At 34.5% G+C, this 8,008-nt stretch overlaps 1 long non-coding RNA gene across 1 annotated transcript; it reads left to right on the top strand.

Annotated features, from left to right (window-relative positions):
- Positions 1 to 217: 217 nt before the first annotated feature.
- Positions 218 to 5,444, top strand: LOC121419777. The gene is made up of 3 exons (XR_005970622.1): positions 218 to 496; positions 2,323 to 2,456; positions 5,014 to 5,444. It is a non-coding gene; the product is annotated as an uncharacterized LOC121419777 (long non-coding RNA).
- Positions 5,445 to 8,008: the final 2,564 nt, after the last annotated feature.

Raw genomic sequence — 8,008 nt, 5'->3', positions numbered from 1 at the left:
ATTACATTTGTGGGCGATCAAAAATTATTACATTTGTGGGTAAAGTGCATTATTACATTTGTGGGTGAAATTATTACATTTGTGGGTAAAGTGTTATTACATTTGTGGGCGTTATTACATTTGTGGGTAAAGTGTTATTACATTTGTGGGCGTTATTACATTTGTGGGCGTTATTACATTTGTGGGTGCAACAGGGGGCAAGTCTCAAAATATTGTTATAAACGCGAGAAGAATTGAAATTAGGTGTGTTTTTTTAATTTAATGTCATTGCTCTTGACTGTCTCTCAATATACATGTATTTGTTAGTTAACATTCATCTGATTTTGATTAAACTTTCAGCGTTATGCTTGTTCAATGTTTCTCTTTTTCTCCAGATTAAGTTTTCGTTTGGAGTGGATTTACTAATTAAATCTGAAATGATATGATGATCATGGCCCTGGAAAGTGCGAGTGCTGCGTGTGTTACTTTCCATAGGCAAGACCCCCATGGAATTCCGGTAGGTGTGACCATAGTAGGTCCATGGTGGGACAGACAACATTGTTTTATTTTTTTGCTTGTCAAATTTCTGAGGACTAAAATAACCCAAAAGAAACCCTCTTTGTTTTCTTCAGTCAAATTTCTCGCCCTGATGATGATTCCATTTTTTAAATTCATGGTCTTGATAATGTATTGGCTAGCCGCTAAGTACAGGAAAGGTTCAACCTGAACAATTAGTTGTAGAAATAGCAGAAAAAATATTGATTAAGGTTTTAGGAAAATACATTAAATATCAAATATCAATAGTTTCAAGGTTTGGATTTGTGACGTAATAAAGGAGCAGCTGCCCCATATGATAAGTAAGATAAAATACATACATTTATTATTTTTTAATGTTTCGTGATGTCTAATTTTTGTTTGCTTTTGTAAGAGAGCATGTAGCGCTTGTGACATGATTTGTGTATTGATATACTGAAGGTACAATAAAACCATTTGTTATTTTTTGAGAAAGTGATATTTCATTTATTTTTACCATAGTAACTATATGATATTTAGGAAAGCTGCTCGCAAAAGTCGTCACAAATCAAATAATCCAAATTCTAGTAACTTTTAACTCTTTGATAGGTTTTACTCAAAAACCTTCGCCGATGTTTTTCATATTATTTTTTCTGCAATTTTCACAATGAATAAAAACGTTTTGTTTGTCAGGGTGAAGTTCCCCTTTAAAGGACAAGTCTACCCCTACAAAAACTTGATTTGAATAAAAAGAGAAATAAATTAACAAGCGTAACACTGAAAATGTCATCAAAATCAGATGTAAAATAAGAAAGTTATGGCATTTTAAAGTTTCGCTTCACTTCACAAAACAGTTATATGCACATCTCGGTCGGTATGCAAATAGGAACTGATGACATCACTCACTCACTATTTCTTTTGTATTTTATTATATGAAATATCTTTATTTTCTTGTCATTGTCATGTGAAATGAAGTTTAATTCATTCCTCCCCGAACACGTGGAATTCCATTATTTTAACATTTTGTGCTTCATGCAAGGAGGTCCTAATCGTCAAATTCGTAAAAATTGAAATATTATATAATTCAAACAATAAAAAAACAAAAGAAATAGTGAGTGAGTGACATCACCGACTCTCTCATTTGGATGTAACTGGCTCGTTCATATAACTATTTTGTTAAAAATAAGCCAAACTTTTTAATGTCATAACTTTCCGATTTTGATGAAATTTTCAGCATTGTTCTTGTCTGATTTTTCTCTATGGATTCAAATCAACATTTTTCCGAGGTGGAATTGACCTTTAAGGGTGTAGTTGGCATGTGAGGTTCTCTAAGGTTTGCTTTACTTATATTTGGGGGGGGGGGGTCTCACAATATTGTATCATCGCGAGAAGAAGTGGGGTTTTTTATTTGATTTTACTTCATGTATGTGGAGTTTTTAACCTACAAAATGTAACCAAACTTTGTCAGTACAACTACAGGAAAGTGACAATAAGAAAAATTTGATTTTTTTGTAAAAGATGTCCAAGTGGAAATGATGTCATTGAAAGTCGGACGAGAAGTGGACTTTCCTGCTTAGAAGTTCACTCACTCCCTCATTATCTCTTTAATTATAGTTTTACTTCGATAGTTTTACTTAATTGAATTAAGTTGGTGTAAAATGGATGCAAAGAAAATAAGTAAATTTTACTGAAAACTTCCAAAGTCATAATTATTTTACAAGAATTAAGGCAGTTTCTTAACATAATTCAATTAAGTGAATACTAAGGTAATTTTTATACAGTGTACACAACTGACCACCATTGATTGGTGTCTTGAAAATTATTTTACAGCAACTGGCTGATGGAGAGGGTATGGTTTACGTGCAGACTGGTGACTGAAGGAGTAACCAGAGAATTGAAGAACCGAGACCAAGAGAGATGGAGCACCCCCCCCCCCCCTGGAAAAAAACTGAGGTCATTAGAAAGTAAGTAGCGTAATCTGTCTACACTGTGCAAATAATGTAGTATCATATTTTGTATAATATTTAACATTCTTTTATTACGCTATAACATTCACTAATGTTGTTGCCTTCGCTGTATTTGTACATTTACAAACATGTTATCGATTAAACCTCTTTAAGATATTTTCTGTTACTATATAAGTGACAGAGAACCCCGTAAATTTTGTTAATTTGTTTACTGAAGGAAAGTGGAAGCATAAAATTGTTATTACGGAGTGTTTTAGTTACAATTAATACTCTGCGAGGTTAGATCATCTTGTATTCTATTTCGGACATGTAATTTAAAACAATATCTTTTAAATGCAAATATTTATTACAGGTCTCCCTACGTGGTTCATTTCAATGAAAAGCGGATTGCAATACATGCATCGCCCGTATGAGGCTATATACAGTGCGTCCCAAAAAAAAATATACACTTTTAAAACGGCTGCCACATAAAAAATGTAGCACTTTTGGGGAAAAGACTTATAGATATGGAAAGCCAATAAAGTCAACTTTCAAATGACACCAAAAAGTTGGAAAATTATTCATGCTTGAGCGAGCACTGCCCACTGAAACAAAGGGTATGCAAAATAGGGTGGGCTGGAATTAGGCTTCCAATTTCTTTCAGATTTTTTGTTTGGTACTTGCAAAGTTGAAGGTTATGTGGTGAATTAAAGAAGATGTGATCAGTTTGTTGTTTGTGAAAATTTCATACGTTATTAAATTGAAATTTAATGCATGAGTGATAATGAAAGGCAATTTTTAGTGCAGCTTTATCATGTGGATCATGTGGATCTCAACAATGTGTTCATGACAGTCAGGAGAAGAGGGCGGTAATATGACTTAGGTAGGTGAAGTAAGTTGATGGGATAAAGGTCAACAGAACATTTAGCAACCCCTCCCTCCATCTCTACCCCTCCCCCACTTCTCTCCTCCTGAGAGACTAAGCTTGGCTAGGCTGGGCAGGAATCAGCCATACAGTTTTTTTGAGAGGTTAGTCCTTTGGAACTTACAAAGCTAAGGGTGTTATGCTATTCATGAGTGAGATAAGTTTGGTTTTAATAGGCAAATTTCATGAATTACTAAATTGAAATGTAATGCATGAGTGAACAGGAATTGTAATTTTAGTGTAGCATATTCATCTTGTGGACCTCAGAAGTGTGTTCGTGAGAGTCAGAGTAATGTGATGGTACTTGTACCTGTTACAAGCAAGAGGGCGAGATATGCTAAGACTTGGTTAAAGGGGCATTCCTCTTCTTTTTGTCCTTTTACAAATTAAAAGTCATATGTACCCTCCCCTCTTTACCTCCATTTCCCAGCCCCCCCCCCCTCTCTCTCTGTCTCACCTCCTGGATTGTAGCCTTTTCAAAACTTAACTGGCAAATGACCGGTGGCTGATGGTCAGTTTGAATGATTACCAAAAAATTTAATGATTATGATGATTATTGGAAAAAAATGAATGTTTGATTGATAACATTGCACATTGAATGAGTTGATTTACTGATAGATTGTTGATTAAATGATTGATGGGAAAAAGTTGATGCCCTAATTCATAATTAATAATTAAAACCAACATTCTGCTCTGGACTTCATGCGTACATGAGAATAGCCATCAGTCTCTCAATCGGAGGGGAGGGCGGGAAAGAGGGAGGGGGCGGGGGCTGAATGTTCTGTTGACCCTTATTTCATCAACCTACTTCTCCCACTTAAGCCCTATCTCACCCCCTATTCTCCCAACTGGCCGACTCCCATGAACACATTGCTGAGATCCCCATGATAAAGTTGAAATGCTGCCCCAAAAGAGATCCAAATGATAAAGTTGAAATGCTGCCCCAAAAGTGTAATTTGTGTTCACTCATGCTTTAAAGTTCAATTTAATAACTAATAAAATTTGCTTAAGCTATCAAATCTGATCACGATTGATCATTAATTTATCACAACGCCCTTAACTTTGCAAGTTCAAAAGGATTTACCTCTTAACGACTGACATAAATTGGAAGGCTAATTCCAGCCCACCCTAATTTTCATACCCTTTGTTTCAGTGGTCATTGCTCGCTCAAGCATGAATAGTTTTCCAACTTGTTGGTGTCATTTGAAAGTTGACTTCATTGGCTTTCCATATATGTGAGTCTTTTTCTCCAAAGTGCAAGGTTTTTATTTGGTGGCCATTTCAAAAGTGTATAGTTTTTTTTGGGACGCTCTGTAGAATATCAGATAAAGTGGTCATGTCATCGTAAGATACAGAGGCTTTTTTAACATTTTGTTAAATAAGATAAGATACACTGTTAATCTTGGTCTTGTACTTAATTATTTTACTGAGTGTATCAGTTATTCAGTAAAAATGACATAGAAAGTGTCGAGAATAAAATTTTAAAAACAACAAATTAGCGTAATTGATTAATTAAATATACTTGTAGATTTTGATTTCGAACAATCATGTTTTTAAGACATGGTTGACGTGCATGCTGATTTTGGTTATTAAATAATGTAGCATAATTCATACCATCACTATTTTTGTTTTGCTCTCTTATCCTATCAGACATGCTCCACATTGCAAGCAAGAAGGACAGATTTTGAAATCCGACGGGACAATCGTTGAAACAGTTCTTCTAAGATAGAGTGGGTTGGCTGCAAAGATCAACGAGGTGGACCATGAACAAGGCGCAGATTATCTAGTTGCTATGCGTCCCTCAAAAAAAGGAAACTGGGATTCTCATATCGTTTTTCTCCTAAGGCAAATTCATTATAATATTTCATTTGCATTATATTTTCACTTTTATACACACAATTCAATAATTCCTCTAATTTTATACATAATCTGCCGCAAACACTTTACACATTAAAGGGAATGGTCCAGGCTAGAGATATTTTTATCTTAATAAATATGGTAAAATTTACGAAGCAAAATGCTGAAAATTTGACCGAAATCGGATAACAAATAACAAAGTTATTGAATTTTAAAGATTTGTATTATTCTGGTGAAACAGTTCTAGGAATGTTTTTATGAATATTCACTATATAGGTTGGCTGATGATGTCATATACCCACTTGTTCTTTTGTATTTTATTATAAGAAATTAGGTTTATTCTAAAATTTTCTACCAAAACGAAATAATTGGATTGACAACTGATTAAATAAGTACAACATATTTTATCATAATGGAGACACATCATTAACTCATGAATGAAAGAATGTTACATTTATAATTTGAATGTAATAACACAAAAACAAGGAAAGTGTGGATGTGACTGTGACATCATCAGCCCACCTAATGAATATTCATGACTATGTGCATATAACTGCTATCACAAATTATTGTTAAACTTTAAAATTCAATAAATTCTTTGTTATCCGATTTTGATGAAATTTTCAGCATTTTGCTCTGTGAATTTCACTCAATTCATTTAGATATAAATATTTTGAGCCCAGACCGTCCCTTTAATGAGCAATACGAGTTTGAAATTTTAATGCCAAAACCATGTTGCACAGAAAATTTGGACAAGATTGGCTTGTGTTACGACACCCGAACTTATTCGACGATTGACTCAATATCATTTCTTTTGTATTCATTATTACATATCTCACTGATCACTAAAATAAGAGTGCATTGAGAATGATTAATACCTTTCTGAACAAATCGTTTCTGAAAGTCCTCGATATTTGTTGTTTTAATCTGTCTTGCGTGAATGATTTACCAAGCTTTTTGGTCTCAAATTAAAGATGAGATTTAACTCTTACCATGTATCAAATTCATAGTAAAAACATGTGAAATCTATCTCTAAATACGGGTTCCCTTTTTTGTTGGACGCACTGTCTTACCCCGTCTATTATAGGGTCAAGACAATGATAAGGGGCGAAATGCAGTAAGATTTTAATCCGGTCTCCTCCGCAACCAAATTCTGAAATCGATTGAAATTTGGACGCGGAAGTGGACTCCCTGTCTGAATATGATTGGAGGGATTTAAAAAAATACCTACATTGGCGAGCTATAAAGCCCACATGGTCCTGGGAAGCGGGGTGCTGGTATGTGTGCCAAATTAGAAATGTCAGGAAAATCACCTTCATTTTTTGTTGTTGACCCCCCCCCCCCCATTTGTTTTTGGTTGTCAAATTCTTGGGACCAAAACGACCCTCATTTTGTAGTGAAGACTTTCTCTTTATGTTTTGGGGTCAAATTTTCTTCAGCACCCCTGCCCCCCCAGAAATCTTTCCCAGGGCCATGGATGTCGATTTATGTTGTGAATTTTTGTCCAAGGGGGGGGGTTGATCTCTGGTTTCACCCCCCCCCCCTTGAATAGTATGATGTCACGGACCATAGAGCACTGATTTAACCATCATACCTGCGAGCTTATAATCTGTATTCTTTGGTTATGATCCCCGGGTTATGACCATGAGGTAATTCAGCAACCTTCTTGACTGATTCCCAGCACAACATCGAAATGCTTCCACAAATCTTAATCTGAGTCAGGCGCGTACGCAGGATTTTTGAAAGGGGGGGGGGGGGTTGTTGCACCCACAAATGTAATAACGCCCACAAATGTAATAACGCCCACAAATGTAATAACACTTTACCCACAAATGTAATAACGCCCACAAATGTAATAACACTTTACCCACAAATGTAATAATTTCACCCACAAATGTAATAATGCACTTTACCCACAAATGTAATAATTTTTGATCGCCCACAAATGTAATAATGACTTTACCCACAAATGTAATAAATTTGAAGGGATTTTTGGCAAATCCGTTCTGAACTAAAATCGTATAGTAATGCGTTCATATAGCACAAAAGTGCAAAGTCTCTTTTCCTGACCCGGTTAATTAACAAATTATACTATAAATCCAAAGTCTTTATTCCAGACCCGATTGTTTCAAAAATGATAATATAAGTCCAAAGTCGTTTCTCCAGACCCGGTTGTTTAAAAGATTATAATATAAATCCAAAGTCTCTTTCCAGACCCTGTTGTTTCAAAAATTATATTATAAATCCAAAGTCTTTATTCCAGACCCGGTTGTTTAAAAAATAATAATATAAGTCCAAAGTCTTTATTCCAGACCCGATTGTTTCAAAAATGATAATATAAGTCCAATGTCTTTTCTCCAGACCCCGTTGTTTCAAAAATTATAATATAAATCCAAAGTCTTTTTCCAGACCCGGTTGTTTTTTTTCAAAAATTAGAATATAAATCCAAAGTCTTTATTCCAGACCCAGTTGTTTCAAAAATTATAATATAAGTACAAAGTCTTTATTCCAGACCCGGTTGTTTAAAAAATAATAATATAAGTCCAAAGTCTTTATTCCAGACCCGATTGTTTCAAAAATGATAATATAAGTCCAATGTCTTTTCTCCAGACCCCGTTGTTTCAAAAATTATAATATAAATCCAAAGTCTTTATTCCAGACCCAGTTGTTTCAAAAATTATAATATAAGTACAAAGTCTTTATTCCAGACCCGGTTGTTTCAAAAATTATAATATAAGTACAAAGTCTTTATTCCAGACCCGATTGTTTCAAATATTATGATATAAGT

Source organism: Lytechinus variegatus, chromosome 8, assembly GCF_018143015.1.
Source record: "Lytechinus variegatus isolate NC3 chromosome 8, Lvar_3.0, whole genome shotgun sequence".
NCBI classification, from domain to species: domain Eukaryota; kingdom Metazoa; phylum Echinodermata; class Echinoidea; order Temnopleuroida; family Toxopneustidae; genus Lytechinus; species Lytechinus variegatus.
Note: the sequence above shows the minus strand (reverse complement) of the source record. Positions and strands in the feature narration are given on the sequence as shown.